Here is a 16,175-nt window from a genome sequence, read left to right on the forward strand (position 1 = left end):
TGTGTGCCGCTCTCATGGAGAGAAATACAAGGGTCAAGCAACTACCGCACCTTTAGCTGAAACACTCAGGTATATGCATTGCGATTCATCAAGGAAAGAACTTTACCCATGAAGAATGGAGAAAAGGAAGGCAGGACAACTGCCCTGAGAGTGACATGGAGCCAGGGAAGCAGTAGCTAAGTGAGTGAGAGACTCCAGATACCCAAACTTTTGCCATGGATCTATGCAACCCTTGGGTCAAGAGAAATCCTCATAAACCCACTCCACCTGGGCCTTCAATCTGAGATACAGAGCTACAGGGAGTCCCAGTAGAGCAGCTGCTCAGGCACACATGGAGCCCTGAGAGCTTTAGATACCAGCTTCCCAGCAAAAGTGGCTCAACTCTAGCAAAGTAGGAGGTCAGACCCCTTTCCATATTCTTATGAAAGAGGCTGAAGAGCGATGCTCTGCAGGTACCAATTCCAAGGCACCTTGCAGGATAAGACCCACTGGCTTGGAAGTCCAGCCAGCCACAGGTAGCAGTGCTACACCTCCTTGAGAAAGAGCTTTCGTAGGGAAGGGTGGGCTGCCATCTTTGCTGTTTCACAGCCTTAGCCATTGATGTCTTTGGGCTCTGGGGAATCCAAGGTGACTAGAGACTGGGGCAGTCACTTCGCACAGGGCAGCAGCTCTGCAAAGAGGTGGCCAGACAGGTTTTTCATGTGAATCCCAAATCCTGTTTCTCTTTACTTGGTGAAATCTCATGGACTTGGGTCTACAACCACCCCCACCAGTGTTTTCCAGCTAGCAGCATTTTCAATCCTTTCTGAGAGAGAGCTTCCAGAGAGAGGCACAGATCACCATCTTTGTTGTTTCACCGCCTCAGCCACAGTTGCCTTTGGACTTTGAAGTGTCCGAGGTAACTGGGGGTTAGAGTGGACCCCCTGACACAGCACAGTTGCTCTATATAAAAGCAGCCAGACTACATTTTTATGCAGGTCCTTAATCCCATTCCTACTCACTGGGCAGGACCTCTTGACAAGGGTCTCCAGCCATGCCTCCTAGTTACCCCACATTGTGTTTGGGCTGACAATAGGCCCAAATCTCCCTAAAGTGAATCTCCCAGAGGGAGGGACAGGCCTCCACTTTTGCTATTTTGCAGTCTTCACTGTTGCTACTTTCTGGTCCTGAAAAATCCAAGGTGACTAGGGACTGGAGTGGATCCCAAGTATAATGCAGGAGTCTCATGGAAAAGTGGCCAGATTGTTTGTTACATGGATCACTGATCTCCTATCTTCTCCCTGAGCAGGTGCTCCCAGCCTGGGTCCCCAGCCACCCACCAACAGGATTATTGGGGCAGTAGCAGCTCTGCAACTCCTTGTGACAGAACTCCAAGTGGAAATGGTGAGTTGGTATTATTGCTGTCTTGAAATCCTCTTTCTTTGTATCTCCAGGCTCTGATAAGTCCACAGGACCAGAGAATGGTCTGCACCCCCAGCACAGAGCACCTACCTTATGGAAAAGTGGTTGGAATGTTCTCTGTATAGATCCTGGTCCTCAGTGGGCAGCACTGTCTGATTTTGGACTCCATCATGACCACCCTGCCCTGACCTAACCACTTCTCAGCAACAGCCAATAATTAGAGGAACACCCACATGCAGAGATTAGAAAGAACAAATGCAAGAATTCTGTCAGCTCAAGTGGCCAGAGTGAGAGTGTCTTATGTCCTCCAATGATCATTCTAGTTCTCCAACAAGCGTTCTTAATCAGGCTGAGTTAGTGAAATGACAGAAATAGAATTCAGAATATGGATAGGAATGAAGATCATTGAGATTCAGGAGAAGACAAAACCCAATCCAAGGAAAAAAGTAATCACAATAAAACAACACAGAAGCTGAAAGATGAAACAGCCAGTATAAAATGATCTTCATTGATTTGATAGACCTGAAAGACACACTACAATAATTTCACATGCAGTTGCAACTATTAGCAGCAGAATAGAGCAAACTGAGAAAAGAAACATGGAACTTCAAGATGGGTTCTCTGAAATAACAGTCAGACAAAAAGAATTAAAAAGAGTGAACAAAAGGATTAAAAAGAAATATGGTCAACAGCAAATTTAGGAAATACAGAGAACCCCTGCAAGATTCTACACAAGAGGATCATCCCAAAGACAAATAATCATCAGATTTTCAAACGTTGAAATGAAAAGAGGTATGTTAAAAAGCAGGTAGAGAGAAAGCACAGATCATCTACAAAGGGAACTCTCACAGGCTAACAGCCTTCTTCTCAACAGAAACCCTATAAACCAGAAGAGATTGGGGACCTATATTCAGCATTGCTAGGAAAATAATATTCATACAAGAATTTCATATTCAGCCAAACTAACCTTCCTCAGCAAAGGAGAAATAAGATCCTTTTTCAGATCAGCAAATACTGAGGAAGTTTGTTACTACCAGACCTGCCTTAAAAGAGATTTTGAAAGAGGCACTGTCTCTATTTTTTTTTTAATTTTGAAAGACAGATGAAATATGCAAAAATGCATGTACTGAGACCAGTGATAGTAGAAAGCAACCACACAAACAAGCTACCATAGTACCCAAGTAACAACACAATGACAGGATAAAAGCCACACATATCAATACTATGCCATTGACATGCAATGACACTACGGGCTCAAAATAAAAAGATGGAGGAAAAACAAAATAAAATAAATAAAAGGTTGGGGGGAAATCTACCAAGCAAATCAAAATAAGAAAAAACATCAAGGGTTGAAATCCTAATTTCAGACAAAACAGGCTTTAAACCAACAAACATCATAAAAAGGCAAAGAATGGCATTAGATAATGGTAAAGAGTTAAATTCAATAAGGAGGCCTAACTATCCTAAATATATATGCATACAACCTGGGAGCACCCAGATTCATAAAGTGAATTTCGAAAGACCTATAAAGAGACTTAAAATCTTGCACAATAATAATGGGAAACTTCAACACTCCACTGATAGAATTAGACAGTATCAAGAGAGAAAATTAACAAAGATATTTAGGACCTGAACTCGACATTGGACCAAATATGTCTGATAGGCCTCTACAGAACGTTACACCCCCAAACAACAGAATATACATTCTCATTTCCACATGGCACATACTCTAAAATCAATCATAAAATCAAACATAAAACAATCCTCAGCAAATGCAAAAGAACACCAAAATCATACTAACACACTAACCACAGTGCAATAAACATTTAAATCAAAGTTTTAAAAATTGTTCAAAACAATGCAATTACATAGAAATTAAACAACTTGCTCCTTTTGACTCCTGGATCGATAATAAACTTAAGGGAGAAATCAAGAAGTTATTTGAAACTAATGAGAAAAAGCATACAAAACACCAGAAATTCTGGGACACAGCTAAGGCACTGTCAAAAGCAAAATGTATAGCTCTAAATGCCTAAATCAAAAAGATAGAAAGATCTAAAATGAGTAACCTAACATCACAACTAAAACCAGAGAAGTAAGACAAACCAACCCCAAAGTTAGCAGAGGAAATAACCAAAATCAAAGCTGAACTGAAGGAAATTGAGACATGAAAATCCCTTTAAAAGATCAATCCAGGAGTTAAATTTTTGAAAAAATTAATAAAATAAATAATAGACTACTCCTTGGATTAATAAAGAAGATCAAAATAAAATAATAAATGACAAAGGGGTATTACCACTTATCCCACAGAAAAACAAAGAATCATCAGAGACAACTACAAACACCTCCATGCACACAAACTAGAAGACCTAGAAGAGATGGATAAATTTCTGGACACGTAGTCCCTCCAAAGACTGAACCAGGAAGATGTTGATTCCCTGAACAGACCAATGACAGGCTCCAAAACTGAATCAGAAATAAATAGCCTATCAACTGAAAAAGCATAGAACCAGACAGATTTACAGCCAAATTGTACCCGATATACAAAGAAGAACTGACACCATTCATACTAGAACTATTTTTAAAGATTGAGGCAAAAGGACTCCTCCCCAACTTATTCTATATGTCTAGCATCATCCTAATACTAAAACCTGGCAGAGACATGATAACAACAACAAATTCAGGCCACTATCCTTGATGAACATTGATACAAAACTTTTCAATAAAATATTTGCAAGCCAAATCCAGCAGCACATGAAACCACTAATCCACCATGATAGAGTAGGCTTTTCCCTAGGATGCAAGGTTGGTTTTATCATAGGCAAATCAATAAATATGATTCATCACATAAACAGAACTAAAGACAAAAATGACATGATTATCTCAACAGATGCAGAAAAAGTTTATTCAACATTCCTTTATGTTAAAATCTCTTAGTAAACTAGGTATTGAAGGAAGATACTTCAAAATGATAAGAGTCATCTATGACAAACCCACAGCCAACATCATACAGAATGGGCAAAAGATGGAAATCTTTCCCTGAAAAACTGGCAGAGGCAAAGATGCCAAATCTCACCACTCTTAGTTAACATAATATTGGAAGTCCTGGCCAGAGCAATCAGAAAAGAGAAAGAAATAAAGGGAATCCAACTAGGAAGAGAGGAAGTGAAACTATCTTTATTTGTAGACAACAGAATTCTGTATCTAGAAAACCTCATAGTCTCTCCCCACAAGCTACTTGAACTGATAAACAATTTTGAGAAAGTCCCAGGAGAGAAAATCAATGTTAAAAAAAATCACTAGAATATATATGTATCAACAACAGCCAAGCCAAGAGCCAAATCAGGACACAATCTCATTCATAATTGCCATATAATAAAATACCTAGTAATACAGCTAACCAGGGAAGTGAAAGAGCTCTACAATGAGAACTACTAAACACTGCTGAAAGAACTCACAGATGACACACATGGGAAAATATTCCCTGCTCACAAATACAACTAATCAATATCTTAAAATGACCATACTTCCCAAAGTAGTTTATAGATTCAATGCTTTCAAACTACCAATGACATTCTTCATAGAACTAGAAAAAACAATTTTAAAATTCAGATGGAATCACAAAAGAGCCTGAATAGCCAAAGCAATTCTAAGCAAAAAGAACAAAGAGGCATCATGATACCTGACTTTATACTACAAGACTATAGTAACCCAAACAGCATGGCACTGGTACAAAAACAGGCACATAGGCCAATGGAACAGAATAGAACCCCCAGAAATAAGGTTGTACATACAACCAACTGATCTTAGACAAAGCTGACAAAAAACAAGCAAGGGGGAAAAGAGTCCCTATTCAATAAATGGTGGTGGGATAATTCACTAATCATATGCAGAAGAGTGAAACTAGACCCCTTTCTTACATCAGACACAAAAATTAACTCAAGATGGATTAAATATGTACATGTAAAACCTAAAACTATAAAAACTCTGAAGACAACTAATATAATAGTATTCCGGACATGAGAACTGACAAAGATTTCATGATGAGGACTCCAAAAGGGTTTTTTATATTTAAAACCCAAAACTATGAAATCTCTGGAAGACAACCTATACAATACTATTCTGGACATAGAAACTGGCAAAGATTTCATGACAAGGACTCCAAAAGCAATTACAACAAAAGCAAAAATTGACAAATGAGATCTAATTATCTTAATAGCTTCTGCACAGCAAAAGAAACTATGATCAATGTGAATATACAACCTACAGAATGGTAGAAGATATTTGCAAACTGTGCTTCTGACAAAGGTCTAATATCCAGCCAATGAAAAACATACAAAATGGTAAAGACCATGAAGAAACTGCTTCAACTAATGGGCAAAACAACCAACTAGTATCAAAATGACAGGATCAGATTCACACATAACAGTATTAACCTTAAATGTAAATGGCCCAATCAAAAGAGACAGACTTGCAAACTGGGTAAAGAATCAAGACCCATTGCTAAAACAGACTTTAAACCAACAAAGATTAAAAGAAACAAAGAAAGGAATTACATAATGGTAAAGAGATCAATGCAACAAGAAGAGTTAACTATCCTAAATATGTAGGCAACAAATACAGGAGCCCCCACATATAAAAAGCAAGTTCTTAATGACCAATAAAGAGACTTAGACTCCCACTGAATAATCGTGGGAGAACTTAACACTCCGCTGTCGGTATTAGATGAATGAGACAGAAAATTAACAAGAATATCCAGAACTTGAACTCAGATCTGGACCAAGCAGACCTAATAGACATCTGCAGGATGTACCACCCAAATCCACAGAATATATATTCTTCTCAGCACTACATTGCACTTACTCTAAAATTGACCATATAATTGGAAGTAAATCATACCTTAGCAAATGCAAAAGAATAGAAATCATAACAGTCTCTCAGACCACAGTGCAATCACATTAGAATCCAGGATTAAGAAACTGACTCAAAACTGCATGACCACATGGAAACCAAACAACCGACTCCTGAATAATGAAATGAAGGCAGAAAAAAGGATTCTTCAAAACCAATGAAAGCAAAGACACAACATACTGGAATCTCTGGGACACATAAAAAGCAATGTCTAGAGGGAAATTTATAGCACTAAATGCTCACATGAGAAGCAATGAGAGATCAAAAATCAACACCCTATCATCAAAACTGAAAGAACTAGAGGAGAAAGATCAAACATTCAAAAGCTAGCAGAAGACAAGAAATAACTAAGATCAGAAAAAGAACTGAAGGAGATAGAGACACACACAAAAAAACCTTCAAAAAGAATCAATAAATCCAGGAGCTGATTTATCGAAATAATCTACAAAATAGACTGCTATGCAGACCAATGAAAGAGAAGAATCGAATAGATGCAATAAAAATGATAAAGGGGTATCACCACCAATTCCACAATACAAACTACAGTCAGAGATTACTACGAACACTCGATGCACATAAACCAGTAAATCTAGAAGAAATGAATAAATTCCTGGACACTTACACCCTCCCAAGACTAAACCAGGAAAAAGTTGAATCGCTAAAAACCAATAACAAGGCCTAAAATTGAGGCAGCAATTAATAGCCTACCAACCAAAAAAAATCTAGGACAAGACAGGTTCATAGCTGAATTCCACCAAAGGTACAAAGCAGAGCTGGTACCATTCCTTCTGACACTATTCCAAACAATACAGAAAGAGGGAATCCTCCCCAACTCATTTTATGAGACCAATATCATCCTAATACCAAAACCTGGCAGAGACACAACTAAAAAAGAAAATTTCAGGCCATTATCCATGATGAACATTGATGTGAAAATCATCAATAAAATACTGGCAAAACGAATCCAACAGCACATCAAAAAGCTTATCCATCCTGATTGTGTTGGCTTCATCCCTGGGATGTAAGGCTGGTTCAACATACATAAATCTGTAAATGTAATCCATCACATAAACAGAACCAAAGACAAAAACCATATGATTACCTCAGTAGATGTAGAGAAGGCCTTTGACAAAATTCAACAGCGGTTTATGCTAAAACCTCTCAAACTAGGTATCAATGGAAAGTATCTCAAAATAATAACAGCTATTTATGACAAACCCACCGCCAATATCATATGGAATGTTCAAAAACTGGAAGCATTCCCTCTGAAAACGCACCAGAAAAGGTTGCCCTCTCTCACCACTCCTATTCAACAGAGTATTAGAAGTTCTGGCCAGGGAAATCAGGCAAGAAAAAGAAATAAAGCGTATTCAATTAGGAAAAGAGGAAGTCACATTGTCTCTATTTGCAGATGACATGATTGCATATTTAGAAGATCCCACTGTCTCAGCCCACAATCTCATTAAGATGATAAGCAACTTCAGCAAAATCTCAGGATACAAAATCAATGTGTGAAAATCACAAGAATTCCTATACGCCAATAACAGACAAACAGGGAGCCAAATCATGAGTGAACTCCCATTCATAATTGCTACAAAGGTAATAAAATACCTAGAAATACAACATGGGATATGAAGTACCTCTTTAAGGAGAACTACAAACCACTGTTCAAGGAAATAAGAGAGAACACAAACAGATGGAAACAAATTCCATGCTCATGGTTGGGAAGAATCAGTATCATGAAAATGGCCATATTGCCAAGTGTAATTTATAGGTTCAATGCTATTCCCAGAAAACTACCATTGACTTTCTTCGCAGAATTGGAAAAAAAAAAAAACACCTTAAACTTCACATGGAACCAATATAGGGCCTGCATAGCCAAGACAATCCTAAGCAAAAAACAAACACAAACAACAACAACAACAAAAAAACAAAGCTGAAAGTATCACGCTACCTGACTTCAAACTATACTACAAAGCTACAATAATCGTAACAGCAAGGTACTGGTACCAAAACATAGATATAGACCAATGGAACAGAACAGTGGCCTCAGAAGTAATGCCACACATCTGCGACCATCTGATATTTGACAAACCTGTCAAAAACAAGCAATAGGGAAAGGATTCCCTTTCTAACAAATGGTGTTGGGCACGCTGGCTAGCCATATGCAGAAAGCTGAAACTGGACCCCTTCCTTACACTTTATACAAAAATTAACAACAGATGGATTAAAGATTTAAACATAAGACTTACCACCATAAAAAACCCTAGAGGAAAACCTAGGCAATAACAACCATCACATAGACATAGGTAAGGAATTCATGACTAAAACAGCAAAAGCAATGGCAACAAAAACCAAAATAGACAAATTGGATCTAATTAAACTTAAGAGATTCTGCACAGCAAAAGAAACTATTATTAGAATGACTCAACAACAAATAAATGGGAAAAAAAAGTTTGCAATCTACCCATCTGACCAATGACTAATAACCAGAATCTATGAAGAACTTAAACAAATTTACAAGAAAAAAACACCACCATCAAAAACTGGGTGAAGGATGCGAACAGACTTCAAAAGAAGATATTTATGCAGTCAATAAACACATGAAAAAAAGCTCATAATCACTGGTCATTACAGAAATGCAAATCAAAACCACATGAGATACCATCTCACACCAGTTAGAATGGGGATCATTGAAAAATCAGGAGACAACAGATGCTGGAGACAATGTGAAGAAATAGGAATGTTTTTACACTGCTAATGGAGTGTAAATTAATTCAGCCATTGTGGAAGACAGTGTGGTGATTCCTCAAGAATATAGAAATAGAAATACCATTTGACCCAGCAATCCCATTACTGGGTATAACCCAAAGGATTATAAATCATTCTATTATAAAGACACATGCACACATATCTTTATTAAGGCATTGTTCATAATAGTCAAGATGACACCAACCCAAATGCCCATCAATGATAGACTGAATAAAGGAAATGTGGCAAATATACACCATGGATTACTATGCAGCCATAAAAAAGGATGAGCTGATGTCCTTTGCAGGGACATAGATAAAGCTGGAAACTATAAATCTCAGTAAACTGACAGAAGAACAGAAAACCAAACACCACATGTTCTCATTCATAAGTGGGTGTTTAACAATGAAAACACATGGACACAGGGAGGGGAGCATCACATACCAAGGCCTGCTGGGGGTTGGGGGGCTAGAGGAGGGATTGCAGGGGATGGGGGGATTGGAGAGGGAGAAATACCTAATGTAGATGATGGAGTGCCACCATGGCACATGTATACCTATGCAACAAACCTGCAGGATCTGCACATGTACCCCAGAACTTAAAGTATGAAAAAAGTTCAAAAAGCAACAAATGCTGGCTATAATGTGAAGAAAAGGAAATACGTACACACTGATGGTAGGATGTTAATTAATTCAGTCATGTGGAAAGCAGTGTAGCAATTTCTCAAAGAACTAAAAAGAGAACTATCCTTCAACCCAAAAATCACACTACTGGTTATATACTCCCCAAAAAACAAGTCATTCTGCCATAATGACAATGACACATTCATGTGTTTGTTCATTGCAACACTGTTCACAATAGTAAAGACATGGAATCAACCTAAATGCCTATCAGTGGTAAAGTGGCTAAAGAAAATCTGGCACATATACACTATGGAATACTATGCAGCCATAAAAAAAGAATGCTATCATATCCTTTGCATAATATGGGTGCAGCTGGAGGCCATAATACTTACTAAGTAATGCAAGAACAGAAAACCAAATGCTCCATGCTTTTACTTTTTATTAATGGGAGTTAAATGATGAGAACACATAGATACAAAGAGAACAGACACTGGGGGCTCCTTCAAGGTGGAGGCTGGGATGAGAAAGAGAAACAGAAAAAAAATATAATAACTCCTGGGTACTAGGCTTAGTACCTGGGAGATGAAATAATGTGTACAACCAACCTCTGTGAAACAGTTTACCTACATATAACATACCTGCATATGTACCCCTGAAATTAAAGGTTAAAAAAATTACCCTTAGCAATCCTGTAGTAATAAGATTCAGTAGTAACTGTAGCAATTATTTTCTATGTATAGGACATAGATATAGACATAGACATACACTTAGACATAGATATAGACATGTACTTTACACTTAAACATAGACGTACACTTGGTCTCTCAATAGCACACAATGTATATGACGTACAGCCTTATCATTCATTACCATCATCTTGTGTTGAACAAAGTCTGCAAAGCCTCAAACAAGACCTTCATAACTGATGACTTAGATGATTTAGATTGCCTATACCATCCTTTCATTGGAAGTGTACCACTGCATCCTCTGATTAAGGTATTATTCTATGAGATCATCTGACCCAGATTTTTTCAGGGTATCTTAGTGACTCAGGGGTGGGCACCTTAGTCAACCTAAACCTAGCAATCTCTGTAATTTGAATTAAAGGAACGTGGTTTGATAGACAGTGACAGTCACTGGATCTAAGAAGTTCATTTTGAGTCAAGGTTAGAACTGGAATAGAGATAACAAAACCCACTTTGTTGGAATGAAGGAGTAAGAATTAAAAACTTTAAAGAACCAAAGTTTTGTGTGTGTGTGTGTGTGTGTGTGTGTGTGTGTGTGTGTGTGAGAGAGAGAGAGAGAGAGAGAGAGAGAGAGAGAGAGAGAGAGAGAGAGAGAGAGAGAGAGAGAAGGGAAGTTAATAGAGGAAATAGACTCAAATAGATATTATATGATCCTATGATGCATCATCCTTCTTTACTGAAATCATTTAAGTGCACATTTGTACATTGCAATTTAGTTATCCCTAGTTTAGATGATATACTAAAAGCAATGTTTTCTAAATTTTGAGAACATTCCTTTTCTTTTTCTCTTTACCCTGTCAAAACACTTCAAATACTACAACATTTTATGTTCTTTTTCTTCAATGCTTATGACCATTCGAGTTTCATTTCAATATCAGCTTGAGTTTAAATTTAAATATATATTTTCTTATGATGTGTTTATATTATTTAAGTACTTTAACAAGTGTATTTGTGGTGCTCATTTTAAATTAAAAGAATTCTCTTTTCTGTATTCTTTCAACATGCAGCTTCAGTAAGACTTTTCTCAACTTGCTGCTCTCATAATATGTATTTTTTGCTTCTATCTTGACCCTTTTGAAATAACATAGTCATGTTTACTGCTTTCAAATCCTCTAGAATCTCTCCCAAGTCTAGTGAACTTTAAAAAATGTCAGTTAAAGGTTCACTGGTTCTCTTGTTCACTTGCTTTAAAATTCATGGAGAGCCGCCATTGAGATCACTGCTCTGTCGGTTTGAAGCAGCGCCTTTAGCAGTTTGCTTTTTATCTGTATCTGTCTTTTTCTTACAATCTTATGAAATCTGGTTTTGGATGAAAATGTTTTATCATTTTCTTCTGAATGCAAATTTAAATAAGTATTTTCACTACGTATAACTAAAATGATAATGACATAATTTTGTTATGGAAAATGATTTTTGATGTATTGAAATTAAAATCAGAGAAAATAAGTGTACTTAAAACTAATGCTTATGTGTTTTCTTAAAGCTGTTTTAAATACCTTATTAAAAGTTATGCTTATATAGAAAGATTCAAGGAAATTAAGAAAACCATTATCTTATTTCTTAGAAGTTATGTGTAAAACATTACTGCATACCTTATATTTTCTGTGAATAAGCAGTTCATTGAAGCAATATGTATATTTATACATATGCACATTGCTCTAAAAAGAGAACCTATTTTAAAATGCCATTTATATTATTCAAACTCTATACTTCTAGTCATGTTAGGTTTAACCAAAATTTGATAGACACACAGAGAACCATGCTGAGCTGATATTTTAATAAATATTGGTATATATAGGCAAAAACGATGAGTAATTTTCTAAAGAAATTTTAATACTATTTTGAATTCAAGTTTATACCTTTAATGGTTTTATACAGTTTAACTTTAGGTATATATTCAGAAAGTTACCCTTTTTGTAAGTAAATTATTTGTTTGAAATTAACAGATCATTTGTTTGGAATTTGGGAAATTAAATTTTAGGCAGCCCAACCACTATTTCCACAGATTATTGGAAATGATGTTACATATTTTAGCATATTTTATCATAGCATATTCAAGGAGTCATACTGGCAAATAAGTAACTTGTTTTATAATATATATATTGTAAGAAATTAATGTGCATTAAGCCATGTTTACATGACATGCTAAACAGTTACCTCTTCAGGATCTTATTCTGTGTTAAAGAATGACTTGCAATTATTTTTACTTGTCTCCTGGGAGGGTTTTCAAGTTAAAAAAAACCTTTCCTTGCTTTTGAAGTAAGTTCGACTAAAACTTGTATTGGCTAATGTTTTACATTCTGAGTTAGGTAGACAATAAGGAGAGGGAAAAAATCTCACTGGGTTGGGTTTGGTAAAGGGGTAGATGAAAAGAAGAGCCTTATGGGGAACAAAGGGAGGAAAAGGTGATTTTTCTCAGTAATAAATGAAGATCAATGGATAGTAAAAAAGAAAAGCTTTCTCAGAAAAGTAAAAAGTACAACAGAGGATACTAGAAGCTAAAGCTATACTCCATCTAAAATAAGACATGCCTGAAATTTAGCAAGAAGTGGCAAAAACATGAATATTAACTGATATGCACCAGTGAGGAGGCTCTAACTTTGAGCATGCTGCCCAGAAATTGGTATAACATGCCTTCAATATACTAATATTCATATGCTCAGTTGTGTTTTGTTTTGGCAGTTAACAGGAACTTAATTTGCTTTAGTGAAAATCCCTCATTCCAACCTTTCTATATAAATAGCTCTTCCTCACTGTTTTAATCTGGTGCACATTGTAGTCTCACAAACTTGTTATTCCAGTGTAATCTGTGGTGTATTAACTAAAGTTATTGGCTTGGTCTTATTTGCACAGGGTAATGGAAGAAAAGGACAGGGAGAGATTTGCTAAAGAATGTAAAATTAAAGCTAGATAGGAGGAACAAATGGTAGTGTTCTATACCACTATTAGGATGACTGTAGTTAACACTAGTAGATATTCAAGTAGCTAGAAGGTTATTGAATGTTCCTGACACAAATGAATGATAAATGTTTGAGATGATAGATATGCTAATTACCCTGAACTGATCACTACATATTAGATGCATGGGAAATTCATTGTACCCAATGAATACGTACAACTATTATGTGTCAATTAAAAAGAAAAGAGAATATTTTGGAATAGGTATAGCACTGGGAGTCTAGTGAAGCCCAACAAGGGAGAAGGCCTGACCAGAATGTGACCAAAGGCTCTATTCCTAGCTTCAGTAACACAGGAAAATGGACTCTGAGTTCTTCCTTCATTGCAGGTCTGCCTCAAGTGAACTGTGCCTGTACCCTGGAAGTGGAAGCACTAGCTCTTTCTTTCTCCAACATCAACTTCCTCAGCATTCTGCAATGCCTGCAGCCGGAGTGAAGTCTTCCATGACACAAGATTTTTCTAAATCACTTCCTGATCGGAAATGCTGCTTACATTGTCCCAGGATACCCATTCTTGTCCATGACGTATTATATTTGAATATAACACTGATGGATTTAGTTTGCTGATATTTTTATTACAGATTTTACATTCTTGTTCATAAGGGAGACAGGACTATAATTTTTTCTTTCTTTATATTAACATCTTTACCTTGTTTTGCAGTTAGGTTTCTACTAGCTTGTATGTATTATGGAAACTGTCACTTTTATTTTTAATTCTCTGATAATTTTTTCATGAAAATTAAATAATCTATTTCTTGAGAAGTTATTAAAAATGCTCTCAATTTTCTTCCTTTCTTTTTTTTTTTTTTGAGACGGAGTTTTGCTCTTGTTACCCAGGCTGGAGTGCAATGGCTCAATCTCGGCTCAACGCAACCTCTGCCTCCTGGGTTCAGGCAATTCTTTTGCCTCAGCCTCCTGAGTAGCTGGGATTACAGGCACACACCACCATGCCCAGCTAATTTTTTGCATTTTTAGTAGCGACGGGGTTTCACCATGTTGACCAGGATGGTCTCAATCTCTTGACCTCGTGAGCCACCCACCTCGGCCTCCCAAAGTGCTGGGATTACAGGCGTGAGCCACCGCGCCCGGCCCTCAATCTTTCATTTTTAAACCTGGAAAAAATTTAACTACTTCTTGTTTACAATGATCATAGAATAATGCACGATTTTTCTTTTCCAAATTTCTTTTTAGTAAGTTTTGACAAGTTACTCATTGTATAAATTTTTCTTTTCCCAACAAATACTGTTTTTTTGTGCTTTTTCTTATTTTTATATTGATTTTTCCAGCTATTTATGAATTTTATCAGCTTATTTTAAAAAGGTATTGCTTTTGGCAGTTTCTCCAGAATACTTCTATATTCGATTTAGTTTCTATTCTCATATTTACTAGTTTCCTTTTGAAAAATTTTAGGGAATTTTTACAACATCTTAAGTTTTGGGTTGAACTATTGACTCCACCTCTTTTTAAGGTTAAAATTTTCTAATTACTACTTTGGTTTCTGTCATCCCAAGTAAATATGTAATGTTTTATAATTGTTCAGCTGTAAAGAATGTTTCAAATTTTTATACTTTTGATGTGTGACTTACTTAGAATTCTTTTTAATTTCCAAATTAATATGAGTTTTAAAAACTGATTTGATTAACTTAACATATATGCTAGTGTTTCCAAGCTTCCTATTCATAGTTCCCTAATCTTTCCCTTATTTTGGTTTGTATATATTTCAGTTTTTCACTAAATTCACTTGTAGTATCTGCTCACTTAGAAATTATTCAACCTATTACTGGGTGAATAATAATTCTAGTTACTCCCCTGTTGACTTACATAATATTTTATATTTGTTTTCTCTCTTTCTAACCCAATGATTTATTATTTTTACCATTTCATATGGTATTTGCTTATATTTACCTATGAAATTGCTGTTTTTTTACCTATGATTTGCTGTCTTATACTGCAGGGTTTGAAAAATTATTATTATTATTGTTGTTTTTGAGACAGAGCTCTGTCACCTAGATTGTACCACTGGAGTGCAATGGTACAATCTCAGATCACTGCAACATTCGCCTCCCAGATTTAGGCAATTCTTCTGCCCCAGCCTCCTGAATAGTTGGGATTACAGGCCCCCTCTGCGTAATTTTTGTATTTTTAGTAGAGACAGGATTTCACCATATTGCAAGGCTGCTCTTGAATAACTGACCTCAGGTGATTTGCCTGCTTCAGCCTACCAAAGTGCTGGGATTACAGGTGTGAGCCCCCACGCCTGGTCAACACCATGGGGAGAAATGCCAGATACAGTATGAACCTAAAGTTAAATAAATTTTAAAAAATGAGATAAAATAATAAATAAAAGTAAGGTAAAATTGGAGATTGTTCAGTAATGGAAGAGTGACTAGCAATGACCTTGGCCTCATCACAAAGCTTATTTTCCCCAGAGAGACAGTGACTGCCTGATTTGTGTTTCTGAGCAATACTAGTGGTTAAAAATCTTTTCCAAGGCATTCTGTTATCTCGCACTTTGTTTTAGATGTCACAGGCTGTATGATTTCAAATGCTGAGGTTGTTGCTGTTCAGCAACCCCAAATTAGCTGTGGGAAAAAATATCCAGCTTATGGAACAAAGTTTATTTTTTAAACATAAATTGAAAATTTTAATTATTTTTTATCTTTTCTTAAATTACTTTTCTAGGTACTTTTAAAATTACATCCTCACGTCTACACACACACTGTTAAAACACATTCTCTGTCTCTCTATCTCTCTCTCTCTCACACACACACACACACACACACACA

General features: G+C 36.4%; 1 long non-coding RNA gene across 1 annotated transcript; it reads left to right on the forward strand.

The window, feature by feature from the left end:
- The first annotated feature begins 1,261 nt into the window (after positions 1-1,261).
- Positions 1,262-14,936, forward strand: LOC144581929 (uncharacterized). Its single transcript, XR_013533379.1, has 2 exons — positions 1,262-1,383; positions 13,719-14,936. It is a non-coding gene; the product is annotated as an uncharacterized LOC144581929 (long non-coding RNA).
- Positions 14,937-16,175: the final 1,239 nt, after the last annotated feature.

Source organism: Callithrix jacchus, chromosome 3 (assembly GCF_049354715.1).
Source record: "Callithrix jacchus isolate 240 chromosome 3, calJac240_pri, whole genome shotgun sequence".
Lineage (NCBI taxonomy): Eukaryota > Metazoa > Chordata > Mammalia > Primates > Cebidae > Callithrix > Callithrix jacchus.